The sequence below is a fragment of the Amaranthus tricolor genome, chromosome 14, assembly GCF_026212465.1.
Source record: "Amaranthus tricolor cultivar Red isolate AtriRed21 chromosome 14, ASM2621246v1, whole genome shotgun sequence".
Classification (NCBI taxonomy): domain Eukaryota; kingdom Viridiplantae; phylum Streptophyta; class Magnoliopsida; order Caryophyllales; family Amaranthaceae; genus Amaranthus; species Amaranthus tricolor.
In genome coordinates this window covers 24,512,616-24,530,648 of record NC_080060.1, presented here as the reverse complement: position 1 = coordinate 24,530,648, position 18,033 = coordinate 24,512,616, and positions in this window count along the sequence as shown.

Genomic DNA, 18,033 nt, shown 5'->3' with positions numbered 1-18,033 from the left:
ACAAGGATCAATGATCAATGAAGAATGAACGATGAAGAATGAACAAGGATTAAGGGTGAATAACGAATGAACGATGAAGAATTAACAAGGATCAATGATCAATAAAGAATGAACGATGAAGAATGAACAAGGATCAATGATCAATGAAGAATGAACGATGAAGAATGAACAAGGATCAATGATCAATGAAGAATGAACGATGAAGAATGAACAAGGATCAATCGTCAATGACGAATGAACGATGAAGAATGAACAAGGATCAATGATCAATGAAGAATGAACGATGAAGAATGAACAAGGATCAATGATCAATGAAGAATGAACGATGAAGAATGAACAAGGATTAATGGTGAATAACGAATGAACGATGAAGAATGAACAAGGATCAATGATGAATGAAGAATGAACGATGAAGAATGAACAAGGATCAATGATCAATGTAGAATGAACGATGAAGAATGAACAAGGATTAATGGTCAATAACGAATGATCGATGAAGAATGAACAAGGATCAATGATCAATGAAGAATGAACGATGAAGAATGAACAAGGATCAATGATCAATGACGAATGAACGATGAAGAATGAACAAGGATCAATGATCAATGAAGAATGAACGATGAAGAATGACCAAGGATTAATGGTCAATGACGAATGAACGATAGAAAATGAACAAGGATCAGTGATCAATGAAGAAGGAACGATTTAGAATGAACAAGGATCAATGATCAATGAAGAATGAACGATGAAGAATGAACAAGGATCAATGATCAATGAAGAATGAACGATTAAGAATGAACAAGGATCAATGATCAATGACGAATGAACGATGAAGAATGAACAAGGATCAATGATCAATGAAGAATGAACGATGAAGAATGAACAAGGATCAATGATCAATGACGAATGAACGATGAAGAATGAACAAGGATCAATGATCAATGAAGAATGAACGATGAAGAATGACCAAGGATTAATGGTCAATGACGAATGAACGATGAAGAATGAACAAGGATCAATGATCAATGAAGAATGAACGATTTAGAATGAACAAGGATCTATGATCAATGAAGAATGAACGATGAAGAATGAACAAGGATCAATGATCAATGACGAATGGACGATGAAGAATGAACAAGGATCAAAGATCAATATAGAATGAACAAGGATCAATGATCAATGAAGAATGAACGATGAAGAATGAACAAGGATCAATGGTCAATGACGAATGAACGACGAAGAATGAACAAGGATCAATGCTCAATGAAGAATGAAGGACGAAGAATGAACAAGGATCAATGCTCAATGAAGAATGAACGATGAAGAATGAACAAGGATCAATGATCAATGACGAATGAACGATGAAGAATGAATAAGGATCAATGATCAATGAAGAATGAACAAGGATTAATGATCAATGAAGAATGAACGATGAAGAATGAACAAGGAGCAATGATCAATGAAGAATGAACGAAGAAGAATGAACAAGGATCAATGATCAATGAAGAATGAACGATGAAGAATGAACAAGGATCAATCGTCAATGACGAATGAACGATGAAGAATGAACAAGGATCAATGATCAATGAAGAATGAACGATGAAGAATGAACAAGGATCAATGATCAATGAAGAATGAACGATGAAGAATGAACAAGGATTAATGGTCAATAACGAATGATCGATGAAGAATGAACAAGCATCAATGATCAATGAAGAATGAACGATGAAGAATGAACAAGGATCAATGATCAATGACGAATGAACGATGAAGAATGAACAAGGATCAATGATCAATGAAGAATGAACGATGAAGAATGACCAAGGATTAATGGTCAATGACGAATGAACGATAGAAAATGAACAAGGATCAGTGATCAATGAAGAAGGAACGATTTAGAATGAACAAGGATCAATGATCAATGAAGAATGAACGATGAAGAATGAACAAGGATCAATGATCAATGAAGAATGAACGATTAAGAATGAACAAGGATCAATGATCAATGACGAATGAACGATGAAGAATGAACAAGGATCAATGATCAATGAAGAATGAACGATGAAGAATGAACAAGGATCAATGATCAATGACGAATGAACGATGAAGAATGAACAAGGATCAATGATCAATGAAGAATGAACGATGAAGAATGACCAAGGATTAATGGTCAATGACGAATGAACGATGAAGAATGAACAAGGATCAATGATCAATGAAGAATGAACGATTTAGAATGAACAAGGATCTATGATCAATGAAGAATGAACGATGAAGAATGAACAAGGATCAATGATCAATGACGAATGGACGATGAAGAATGAACAAGGATCAAAGATCAATATAGAATGAACAAGGATCAATGATCAATGAAGAATGAACGATGAAGAATGAAGAAGGATCAATGGTCAATGACGAATGAACGACGAAGAATGAACAAGGATCAATGCTCAATGAAGAATGAAGGACGAAGAATGAACAAGGATCAATGCTCAATGAAGAATGAACGATGAATAATGAACAAGGATCAATGATCAATGACGAATGAACGATGAAGAATGAACAAGGATCAATGATCAATGAAGAATGAACAAGGATTAATGATCAATGAAGAATGAACGATGAAGAATGAACAAGGAGCAATGATCAATGAAGAATGAACGAAGAAGAATGAACAAGGATCAATGATCAATGAAGAATGAACGATGAAGAATGAACAAGGATCAATCGTCAATGACGAATGAACGATGAAGAATGAAGAAGGATCAATGATCAATGAAGAATGAACGATGAAGAATGAACAAGGATCAATGATCAATGAAGAATGAACGATGAAGAATGAACAAGGATTAAGGGTGAATAACGAATGAACGATGAAGAATGAACAAGGATCAATGATCAATGAAGAATGAACGATGAAGAATGAACAAGGATCAATGATCAATGAAGAATGAACGATGAAGAATGAACAAGGATTAAGGGTGAATAACGAATGAACGATGAAGAATGAACAAGGATCAATGATCAATGAAGAATGAACGATGAAGAATGAACAAGGAACAATGATCAATGAAGAATGAACGATGAAGAATGAACAAGGATTAAGGGTGAATAACGAATGAACGATGAAGAATGAACAAGGATCAATGATCAATGAAGAATGAACGATGAAGAATGAACAAGGATCAGTGATCAATGAAGAATGAACGATGAAGAATGACCAAGGATTAATGGTCAATGACGAATGAACGATAGAAAATGAACAAGGATCAATGATCAATGAAGAAGGAACGATTTAGAATGAACAAGGATCAATGATCAATGAAGAATGAACGATTTAGAATGAACAAGGATCAATGATCAATGAAGAATGAACGATGAAGAATGACCAAGGATTAATGGTCAATGACGAATGAACGATGAAGAATGAACAAGGATCAATGATCAATGAAGAATGAACGATTTAGAATGAACAAGGATCTATGATCAATGAAGAATGAACGATGAAGAATGAACAAGGATCAATGATCAATGACGAATGGACGATGAAGAATGAACAAGGATCAAAGATCAATATAGAATGAACAAGGATCAATGATCAATGAAGAATGAACGATGAAGAATGAAGAAGGATCAATGGTCAATGACGAATGAACGACGAAGAATGAACAAGGATCAATGCTCAATGAAGAATGAAGGACGAAGAATGAACAAGGATCAATGCTCAATGAAGAATGAACGATGAAGAATGAACAAGGATCAATGATCAATGACGAATGAACGATGAAGAATGAACAAGGATCAATGATCAATGAAGAATGAACAAGGATTAATGATCAATGAAGAATGAACGATGAAGAATGAACAAGGAGCAATGATCAATGAAGAATGAACGAAGAAGAATGAACAAGGATCAATGATCAATGAAGAATGAACGATGAAGAATGAACGATGAAGAATGAACAAGGATCAATCGTCAATGACGAATGAACGATGAAGAATGAAGAAGGATCAATGATCAATGAAGAATGAACGATGAAGAATGAACAAGGATCAATGATCAATGAAGAATGAACGATGAAGAATGAACAAGGATTAAGGGTGAATAACGAATGAACGATGAAGAATGAACAAGGATCAATGATCAATGAAGAATGAACGATGAAGAATGAACAAGGATCAATGATCAATGAAGAATGAACGATGAAGAATGAACAAGGATTAAGGGTGAATAACGAATGAACGATGAAGAATGAACAAGGATCAATGATCAATGAAGAATGAACGATGAAGAATGAACAAGGAACAATGATCAATGAAGAATGAACGATGAAGAATGAACAAGGATTAAGGGTGAATAACGAATGAACGATGAAGAATGAACAAGGATCAATGATCAATGAAGAATGAACGATGAAGAATGAACAAGGATCAGTGATCAATGAAGAATGAACGATGAAGAATGACCAAGGATTAATGGTCAATGACGAATGAACGATAGAAAATGAACAAGGATCAATGATCAATGAAGAAGGAACGATTTAGAATGAACAAGGATCAATGATCAATGAAGAATGAACGATTTAGAATGAACAAGGATCAATGATCAATGAAGAATGAACGATGAAGAATGAACAAGGATCAATGATCAATGACGAATGAACGATGAAGAATGAACAAGGATCAATGATCAATGAAGAATGAACGATGAAGAATGAACAAGGATCAATGATCAATGAAGAATGAACGATGAAGAATGAACAAGGATTAAGGGTGAATAACGAATGAACGATGAAGAATGAACAAGGATCAATGATCAATGAAGAATGAACGATGAAGAATGAACAAGGAACAATGATCAATGAAGAATGAACGATGAAGAATGAACAAGGATTAAGGGTGAATAACGAATGAACGATGAAGAATGAACAAGGATCAATGATCAATGAAGAATGAACGATGAAGAATGAACAAGGATCAGTGATCAATGAAGAATGAACGATGAAGAATGACCAAGGATTAATGGTCAATGACGAATGAACGATAGAAAATGAACAAGGATCAATGATCAATGAAGAAGGAACGATTTAGAATGAACAAGGATCAATGATCAATGAAGAATGAACGATTTAGAATGAACAAGGATCAATGATCAATGAAGAATGAACGATGAAGAATGAACAAGGATCAATGATCAATGACGAATGAACGATGAAGAATGAACAAGGATCAATGATCAATGAAGAATGAACGATGAAGAATGAACAAGGATTAATGATCAATGAAGAATGAACGATGAAGAATGAACAAGGATCAATGATCAATGAAGAATGAACGATGAAGAATGAACAAGGATTAATGCTCAATGACGAATGAACGATGAAGAATGAACAAGGATCAATGATCAATGAAGAATGAATGATGAAGAATGAACAAGCATCAATGATCAATGACGAATGAACGATGAAGAATGAACAAGGATCAATGATCAATGAAGAATGAATGATAAAGAATGAACAAGGATCAATGATCAATGACGAATGAAAGATGAAGAATGAACAAGGATCAATGATAATTGAAGAATGAACAAGGATCAATGATCAATGAAGAATGAACGATGAAGAATGAACAAGGATTAATGATCAATAAAGAATGAACGATGAAGAATGAACAAGGATCAATGGTCAATGACGAATGAACGATGAAGAATGAACAAGGATCAATGATCAATGAAGAATGAACGATGAAGAATGAACAAGGATCAATGATCAATGAAGAATGAACGATGAAGAATGAACAAGGATCAATGATCAATGAAGAATGAACAAGGATCAATGAGCAATGAAGAACGAACGATGAAGAATGAACAAGGATGAATGATCAATGACGAATGAACGATGAAGAATGAACAAGGATCAATGATCAATGAAGAATGAACGTTGAAGAATGAACAAGGTCAATGATCAATGAAGAATGAACGATGAAGAATGAACAAGGATCAATGATCAATGAAGAATGAACGATGAAGAATGACCAAGGATTAATGGTCAATGACGAATGAACGATAGAAAATGAACAAGGATCAATGATCAATGAAGAAGGAACGATTTTGAATGAACAAGGATCAATGATCAATGAAGAATGAACGATTTAGAATGAACAAGGATCAATGATCAATGAAGAATGAACGATGAAAAATGAACAAGGATCAATGATCAATGAAGAATGAACGATGAAGAATGAACAAGGATCAATGCTCAATGAAGAATGAACGATGAAGAATGAACAAGGATTAATGGTCAATGACGAATGAACGATTAAGAATGAACAAGGATCAATGATCCATGAAGAATGAACGATGAAGAATGAACAAGGATCAATGATTATTGAAGAATGAACAAGGATCAATGATCAATGAAGAATGAACGATTAAGAATGAACAAGGATTAATGATCAATGACGAATGAACGATGAAGAATGAACAAGGATCAATGATCAATGAAGAATGAACGATGAAGAATGAACAAGGATCAATGATCAATGAAGAATGAACGATGAAGAATGAACAAGGATCAATGATCAATAAAGAATGAACGATGAAGAATGAACAAGGATTAATGGTGAATAACGAATGAACGATGAAGAATGAACAAGGATCAATGATCAATGAAGAATGAACGATGAAGAATGAACAAGGATCAATGATCAATTAAGAATGAACGATGAAGAATGAACAAGGATTAATGGTCAATAACAAATGAACGATGAAGAATGAACAAGGATCAATGATCAATGAAGAATGAACGATGAAGAATGAACAAGGATCAATGATCAATGACGAATGAACGATGAAGAATGAACAAGGATCAATGATCAATGAAGAATGAACGATGAAGAATGAACAAGGATAAATGGTCGATGACGAATGAACGATGAAGAATGAACAAGGATCAATGATCAATGAAGAATGAACGATGAAGAATGAACAAGGATCAATGATCAATGAAGAATGAACGATGAAGAATGAACAAGGATCAATGATCAATGAAGAATGAACGATGAAGAATGAACAAGGATCAATCGTCAATGACGAATGAACGATGAAGAATGAACAAGGATCAATGATCAATGAAGAATGAACGATGAAGAATGAACAAGGATCAATGATCAATGAAGAATGAACGATGAAGAATGAACAAGGATTAAGGGTGAATAACGAATGAACGATGAAGAATGAACAAGGATCAATGATCAATGAAGAATGAACGATGAAGAATGAACAAGGATCAATGATCAATGAAGAATGAACGATGAAGAATGAACAAGGATTAAGGGTGAATAACGAATGAACGATGAAGAATGAACAAGGATCAATGATCAATGAAGAATGAACGATGAAGAATGAACAAGGAACAATGATCAATGAAGAATGAACGATGAAGAATGAACAAGGATTAAGGGTGAATAACGAATGAACGATGAAGAATGAACAAGGATCAATGATCAATGAAGAATGAACGATGAAGAATGAACAAGGATCAGTGATCAATGAAGAATGAACGATGAAGAATGACCAAGGATTAATGGTCAATGACGAATGAACGATAGAAAATGAACAAGGATCAATGATCAATGAAGAAGGAACGATTTAGAATGAACAAGGATCAATGATCAATGAAGAATGAACGATTTAGAATGAACAAGGATCAATGATCAATGAAGAATGAACGATGAAGAATGAACAAGGATCAATGATCAATGACGAATGAACGATGAAGAATGAACAAGGATCAATGATCAATGAAGAATGAACGATGAAGAATGAACAAGGATTAATGATCAATGAAGAATGAACGATGAAGAATGAACAAGGATCAATGATCAATGAAGAATGAACGATGAAGAATGAACAAGGATTAATGCTCAATGACGAATGAACGATGAAGAATGAACAAGGATCAATGATCAATGAAGAATGAATGATGAAGAATGAACAAGCATCAATGATCAATGACGAATGAACGATGAAGAATGAACAAGGATCAATGATCAATGAAGAATGAATGATAAAGAATGAACAAGGATCAATGATCAATGACGAATGAAAGATGAAGAATGAACAAGGATCAATGATAATTGAAGAATGAACAAGGATCAATGATCAATGAAGAATGAACGATGAAGAATGAACAAGGATTAATGATCAATAAAGAATGAACGATGAAGAATGAACAAGGATCAATGGTCAATGACGAATGAACGATGAAGAATGAACAAGGATCAATGATCAATGAAGAATGAACGATGAAGAATGAACAAGGATCAATGATCAATGAAGAATGAACGATGAAGAATGAACAAGGATCAATGATCAATGAAGAATGAACAAGGATCAATGAGCAATGAAGAACGAACGATGAAGAATGAACAAGGATGAATGATCAATGACGAATGAACGATGAAGAATGAACAAGGATCAATGATCAATGAAGAATGAACGTTGAAGAATGAACAAGGTCAATGATCAATGAAGAATGAACGATGAAGAATGAACAAGGATCAATGATCAATGAAGAATGAACGATGAAGAATGACCAAGGATTAATGGTCAATGACGAATGAACGATAGAAAATGAACAAGGATCAATGATCAATGAAGAAGGAACGATTTTGAATGAACAAGGATCAATGATCAATGAAGAATGAACGATTTAGAATGAACAAGGATCAATGATCAATGAAGAATGAACGATGAAAAATGAACAAGGATCAATGATCAATGAAGAATGAACGATGAAGAATGAACAAGGATCAATGCTCAATGAAGAATGAACGATGAAGAATGAACAAGGATTAATGGTCAATGACGAATGAACGATTAAGAATGAACAAGGATCAATGATCCATGAAGAATGAACGATGAAGAATGAACAAGGATCAATGATTATTGAAGAATGAACAAGGATCAATGATCAATGAAGAATGAACGATTAAGAATGAACAAGGATTAATGATCAATGACGAATGAACGATGAAGAATGAACAAGGATCAATGATCAATGAAGAATGAACGATGAAGAATGAACAAGGATCAATGATCAATGAAGAATGAACGATGAAGAATGAACAAGGATCAATGATCAATAAAGAATGAACGATGAAGAATGAACAAGGATTAATGGTGAATAACGAATGAACGATGAAGAATGAACAAGGATCAATGATCAATGAAGAATGAACGATGAAGAATGAACAAGGATCAATGATCAATTAAGAATGAACGATGAAGAATGAACAAGGATTAATGGTCAATAACAAATGAACGATGAAGAATGAACAAGGATCAATGATCAATGAAGAATGAACGATGAAGAATGAACAAGGATCAATGATCAATGAAGAATGAACGATGAAGAATGAACAAGGATCAATGATCAATGAAGAATGAACGATGAAGAATGAACAAGGATCAATCGTCAATGACGAATGAACGATGAAGAATGAACGAGGATCAATGATCAATGAAGAATGAACGATGAAGAATGAACAAGGATCAATGATCAATGAAGAATGAACGATGAAGAATGAACAAGGATTAATGGTCAATAACAAATGAACGATGAAGAATGAACAAGGATCAATGATCAATGAAGAATGAACGATGAAGAATGAACAAGGATCAATGATCAATGACGAATGGACGATGAAGAATGAACAAGGATCAATGATCAATATAGAATGAACGATGAAGAATGAACAAGGATCAATGATCAATGAAGAATGAACGATGAAGAATGAACAAGGATCAATGGTCAATGACGAATGAACGACGAAGAATGAACAAGGATCAATGATCAATGAAGAATGAACGATGAAGAATGAACAAGGATTAATGATCACTAAAGAATGAACGATGAAGAATGAACAAGGATCAATGGTCAATGACGAATGAACGATGAAGAATGAACAAGGATCAATGATCAATGAAGAATGAACGATGAAGAATGAACAAGGATCAATGATCAATGAAGAATGAACGATGAAGAATGAACAAGGATCAATGATCAATGAAGAATGAACGATGAAGAATAAATAAGGATCAATGAGCAATGAAGAATGAACGATGAAGAATGAACAAGGATGAATGATCAATGACGAATGAACGATGAAGAATGAACAAGGATCAATGATCAATGAAGAATGAACGTTGAAGAATGAACAAGGTCAATGATCAATGAAGAATGAACGATGAAGAATGAACAAGGATCAATGATCAATAGAGAATGAACGATGAAGAATGAACAAGGATTAATGGTGAATAACGAATGAATGATGAAGAATGAACAAGGATCAATGATCAATGAAGAATGAACGATGAAGAATGAACAAGGATTAATGGTCAATAACAAATGAACGATGAAGAATGAACAAGGATCAATGATCAATGAAGAATGAACGATGAAGAATGACCAAGGATTAATGGTCAATGACGAATGAACGATAGAAAATGAACAAGGATCAATGATCAATGAAGAAGGAACGATTTTGAATGAACAAGGATCAATGATCAATGAAGAATGAACGATTTAGAATGAACAAGGATCAATGATCAATGAAGAATGAACGATGAAAAATGAACAAGGATCAATGATCAATGAAGAATGAACGATGAAGAATGAACAAGGATCAATGCTCAATGAAGAATGAACGATGAAGAATGAACAAGGATTAATGGTCAATGACGAATGAACGATTAAGAATGAACAAGGATCAATGATCCATGAAGAATGAACGATGAAGAATGAACAAGGATCAATGATAATTGAAGAATGAACAAGGATCAATGATCAATGAAGAATGAACGATTAAGAATGAACAAGGATTAATGATCAATGACGAATGAACGATGAAGAATGAACAAGGATCAATGATCAATGAAGAATGAACGATGAAGAATGAACAAGGATCAATGATCAATGAAGAATGAACGATGAAGAATGAACAAGGATCAATGATCAATAAAGAATGAACGATGAAGAATGAACAAGGATTAATGGTGAATAACGAATGAACGATGAAGAATGAACAAGGATCAATGATCAATGAAGAATGAACGATGAAGAATGAACAAGGATCAATGATCAATTAAGAATGAACGATGAAGAATGAACAAGGATTAATGGTCAATAACAAATGAACGATGAAGAATGAACAAGGATCAATGATCAATGAAGAATGAACGATGAAGAATGAACAAGGATCAATGATCAATGAAGAATGAACGATGAAGAATGAACAAGGATCAATGATCAATGAAGAATGAACGATGAAGAATGAACAAGGATCAATCGTCAATGACGAATGAACGATGAAGAATGAACGAGGATCAATGATCAATGAAGAATGAACGATGAAGAATGAACAAGGATCAATGATCAATGAAGAATGAACGATGAAGAATGAACAAGGATTAATGGTCAATAACAAATGAACGATGAAGAATGAACAAGGATCAATGATCAATGAAGAATGAACGATGAAGAATGAACAAGGATCAATGATCAATGACGAATGGACGATGAAGAATGAACAAGGATCAATGATCAATATAGAATGAACGATGAAGAATGAACAAGGATCAATGATCAATGAAGAATGAACGATGAAGAATGAACAAGGATCAATGGTCAATGACGAATGAACGACGAAGAATGAACAAGGATCAATGATCAATGAAGAATGAACGATGAAGAATGAACAAGGATTAATGATCACTAAAGAATGAACGATGAAGAATGAACAAGGATCAATGGTCAATGACGAATGAACGATGAAGAATGAACAAGGATCAATGATCAATGAAGAATGAACGATGAAGAATGAACAAGGATCAATGATCAATGAAGAATGAACGATGAAGAATGAACAAGGATCAATGATCAATGAAGAATGAACGATGAAGAATGAATAAGGATCAATGAGCAATGAAGAATGAACGATGAAGAATGAACAAGGATGAATGATCAATGACGAATGAACGATGAAGAATGAACAAGGATCAATGATCAATGAAGAATGAACGTTGAAGAATGAACAAGGTCAATGATCAATGAAGAATGAACGATGAAGAATGAACAAGGATCAATGATCAATAGAGAATGAACGATGAAGAATGAACAAGGATTCATGGTGAATAACGAATGAACGATGAAGAATGAACAAGGATCAATGATCAATGAAGAATGAACGATGAAGAATGAACAAGGATTAATGGTCAATAACAAATGAACGATGAAGAATGAACAAGGATCAATGATCAATGAAGAATGAACGATGAAGAATGAACAAGGATCAATGATCAATGACGAATGAACGATGAAGAATGAACAAGGATCAATGATCAATGAAGAATGAACGATGAAGAATGACCAAGGATTAATGGTCAATGACGAATGAACGATAGAAAATGAACAAGGATCAATGATCAATGAAGAAGGAACGATTTAGAATGAACAAGGATCAATGATCAATGAAGAATGAACGATTTAGAATGAACAAGGATCAATGATCAATGAAGAATGAACGATGTAGAATGAACAAGGATCAATGATCAATGACGAATGAACGATGAAGAATGAACAAGGATCAATGATCAATGAAGAATGAACGATTAAGAATGAACAAGGATTAATGATCAATGACGAATGAACGATGAAGAATGAACAAGGATCAATGATCAATGAAGAATGAACGATGAAGAATGAACAAGGATCAATGATCAATGAAGAATGAACGATGAAGAATGAACAAGGATCAATGATCAATAAAGAATGAACGATGAAGAATGAACAAGGATTAATGCTCAATGACGAATGAACGATGAAGAATGAACAAGGATCAATGATCAATGAAGAATGAACGATGAAGAATGAACAAGGATCAATGATCAATGACGAATGAACGATGAAGAATGAACAAGGATCAATGATCAATGAAGAATGAACGATGAAGAATGACCAAGGATTAATGGTCAATGACGAATGAACGATAGAAAATGAACAAGGATCAATGATCAATGAAGAAGGAACGATTTAGAATGAACAAGGATCAATGATCAATGAAGAATGAACGATTTAGAATGAACAAGGATCAATGATCAATGAAGAATGAACGATGAAGAATGAACAAGGATCAATGATCAATAAAGAATGAACGATGAAGAATGAACAAGGATTAATGGTGAATAACGAATGAACGATGAAGAATGAACAAGGATCAATGATCAATGAAGAATGAACGATGAAGAATGAACAAGGATCAATGATCAATTAAGAATGAACGATGAAGAATGAACAAGGATTAATGGTCAATAACAAATGAACGATGAAGAATGAACAAGGATCAATGATCAATGAAGAATGAACGATGAAGAATGAACAAGGATCAATGCTCAATGAAGAATGAACAATGAAGAATGAACAAGGATTAATGGTCAATGACGAATGAACGATTAAGAATGAACAAGGATCAATGATCCATGAAGAATGAACGATGAAGAATGAACAAGGATTAATGATCAATGAAGAATGAACGATGAAGAATGAACAAGGATCAATGATCAATGAAGAATGAACGATGAAGAATGAACAAGGATTAATGCTCAATGACGAATGAACGATGAAGAATGAACAAGGATCAATGATCAATGAAGAATGAATGATGAAGAATGAACAAGCATCAATGATCAATGACGAATGAACGATGAAGAATGAACAAGGATCAATGATCAATGAAGAATGAATGATAAAGAATGAACAAGGATCAATGATCAATGACGAATGAAAGATGAAGAATGAACAAGGATCAATGATAATTGAAGAATGAACAAGGATCAATGATCAATGAAGAATGAACGATGAAGAATGAACAAGGATTATTGATCAATAAAGAATGAAAGATGAAGAATGAACAAGGATCAATGGTCAATGACGAATGAACGATGAAGAATGAACAAGGATCAATGATCAATGAAGAATGAACGATGAAGAATGAACAAGGATCAATGATCAATGAAGAATGAACGATGAAGAATGAACAAGGATCAATGATCAATGAAGAATGAACAAGGATCAATGAGCAATGAAGAATGAACGATGAAGAATGAACAAGGATGAATGATCAATGACGAATGAACGATGAAGAATGAACAAGGATCAATGATCAATGAAGAATGAACGTTGAAGAATGAACAAGGTCAATGATCAATGAAGAATGAACGATGAAGAATGAACAAGGATCAATGATCAATGAAGAATGAACGATGAAGAATGACCAAGGATTAATGGTCAATGACGAATGAACGATAGAAAATGAACAAGGATCAATGATCAATGAAGACGGAACGATTTTGAATGAACAAGGATCAATGATCAATGAAGAATGAACGATTTAGAATGAACAAGGATCAATGATCAATGAAGAATGAACGATGAAAAATGAACAAGGATCAATGATCAATGAAGAATGAACGATGAAGAATGAACAAGGATCAATGCTCAATGAAGAATGAATGATGAAGAATGAACAAGGATTAATGGTCAATGACGAATGAACGATTAAGAATGAACAAGGATCAATGATCCATGAAGAATGAACGATGAAGAATGAACAAGGATTAATGATCAATGACGAATGAACGATGAAGAATGAACAAGGATCAATGATCAATGAAGAATGAACGATGAAGAATGAACAAGGATCAATGATCAATGAAGAATGAACGATGAAGAATGAACAAGGATCAATGATCAATAAAGAATGAACGATGAAGAATGAACAAGGATTAATGGTGAATAACGAATGAACGATGAAGAATGAACAAGGATCAATGATCAATGAAGAATGAACGATGAAGAATGAATAAGGATCAATGATCAATGAAGAATGAACGATGAAGAATGAACAAGGATTAATGGTCAATAACAAATGAACGATGAAGAACGAACAAGGATTAATGATCAATGAAGAATGAACGATGAAGAATGAACAAGGATCAATGATCAATGACGAATGAACGATGAAGATTGAACAAGGATCAATGATCAATGAAGAATGAACGATGAAGAATGAACAAGGATAAATGGTCGATGACGAATGAACGATGAAGAATGAACAAGGATCAATGATCAATGAAGAATGAACGATGAAGAATGAACAAGGATCAATGATCAATGAAGAATGAACGATGAAGAATGAACAAGGATCAATGATCAATGAAGAATGAACGATGAAGAATGAACAAGGATCAATCGTCAATGACGAATGAACGATGAAGAATGAACAAGGATCAATGATCAATGAAGAATGAACGATGAAGAATGAACAAGGATCAATGATCAATGAAGAATGAACGATGAAGAATGAACAAGGATTAATGGTCAATAACAAATGAACGATGAAGAATGAACAAGGATCAATGATCAATGAAGAATGAACGATGAAGAATGAACAAGGATCAATGATCAATGACGAATGGACGATGAAGAATGAACAAGGATCAATGATCAATATAGAATGAACGATGAAGAATGAACAAGGATCAATGATCAATGAAGAATGAACGATGAAGAATGAACAAGGATCAATGGTCAATGACGAATGAACGACGAAGAATGAACAAGGATCAATGATCAATGAAGAATGAACGATGAAGAATGAACAAGGATTAATGGTCAATAAAGAATGAACGATGAAGAATGAACAAGGATCAATGGTCAATGACGAATGAACGATGAAGAATGAACAAGGATCAATGATCAATGAAGAATGAACGATGAAGAATGAACAAGGATCAATGATCAATGAAGAATGAACGATGAAGAATGAACAAGGATCAATGATCAATGAAGAATGAACGATGAAGAATCAACAAGGATCAATGAGCAATGAAGAATGAACGATGAAGAATGAACAAGGATGAATGATCAATGACGAATGAACGATGAAGAATGAACAAGGATCAATGATCAATGAAGAATGAACGTTGAAGAATGAACAAGGTCAATGATCAATGAAGAATGAACGATGAAGAATGAACTAGGATCAATGATCAATAAAGAATGAACGATGAAGAATGAACAAGGATTAATGGTGAATAACGAATGAACGATGAAGAATGAACAAGGATCAATGATCAATGAAGAATGAACGATGAAGAATGACCAAGGATTAATGGTCAATGACGAATGAACGATAGAAAATGAACAAGGATCAATGATCAATGAAGAAGGAACGATTTAGAATGAACAAGGATAAATGATCAATGAAGAATGAACGATTTAGAATGAACAAGGATCAATGATCAATGAAGAATGAACGATGTAGAATGAACAAGGATCAATGATCAATGACGAATGAACGATGAAGAATGAACAAGGATCAATGATCAATGAAGAATGAACGATGAAGAATGAACAAGGATTAATGGTCAATAACAAATGAATGATGAAGAATGAACAAGGATCAATGATCAATGAAGAATGAACGATGAAGAATGAACAAGGATCAATGATAATTGACGAATGAACGATGAAGAATGAACAAGGATCAATGATCAATGAAGAATGAACGATTAAGAATGAACAAGGATTAATGATCAATGACGAATGAACGATGAAGAATGAACAAGGATCAATGATCAATGAAGAATGAACGATGAAGAATGAACAAGGATCAATGATCAATGAAGAATGAACGATGAAGAATGAACCAGGATCAATGATCAATAAAGAATGAACGATGAAGAATGAACAAGGATTAATGGTGAATAACGAATGAACGATGAAGAATGAACAAGGATCAATGATCAATGAAGAATGAACGATGAAGAATGAACAAGGATTAATGGTCAATAACAAATGAACGATGAAGAATGAACAAGGATCAATGATCAATGAAGAATGAACGATGAAGAATGAACAAGGATCAATGATCAATGACGAATGAACGATGAAGAATGAACAAGGATCAATGATCAATGAAGAATGAACGATGAAGAATGACCAAGGATTAATGGTCAATGACGAATGAACGATAGAAAATGAACAAGGATCAATGATCAATGAAGAAGGAACGATTTAGAATGAACAAGGATCAATGATCAATGATCAATGAAGAATGAACGATTTAGAATGAACAAGGATCAATGATCAATAAAGAATGAACGATGAAGAATGAACAAGGATTAATGGTGAATAACGAATGAACGATGAAGAATGAACAAGGATCAATGATCAATGAAGAATGAACGATGAAGAATGAATAAGGATCAATGATCAATGAAGAATGAACGATGAAGAATGAACAAGGATTAATGGTCAATAACAAATGAACGATGAAGAACGAACAAGGATTAATGATCAATGAAGAATGAACGATGAAGAATGAACAAGGATCAATGATCAATGACGAATGAACGATGAAGAATGAACAAGGATCAATGATCAATGAAGAATGAACGATGAAGAATGAACAAGGATAAATGGTCGATGACGAATGAACGATGAAGAATGAACAAGGATCAATGATCAATGAAGAATGAACGATGAAGAATGAACAAGGATCAATGATCAATGAAGAATGAACGATGAAGAATGAACAAGGATCAATGATCAATGAAGAATGAACGATGAAGAATGAACAAGGATCAATCGTCAATGACGAATGAACGATGAAGAATGAACAAGGATCAATGATCAATGAAGAATGAACGATGAAGAATGAACAAGGATCAATGATCAATGAAGAATGAACGATGAAGAATGAACAAGGATTAATGGTCAATAACAAATGAACGATGAAGAATGAACAAGGATCAATGATCAATGAAGAATGAACGATGAAGAATGAACAAGGATCAATGATCAATGACGAATGGACGATGAAGAATGAACAAGGATCAATGATCAATATAGAATGAACGATGAAGAATGAACAAGGATCAATGATCAATGAAGAATGAACGATGAAGAATGA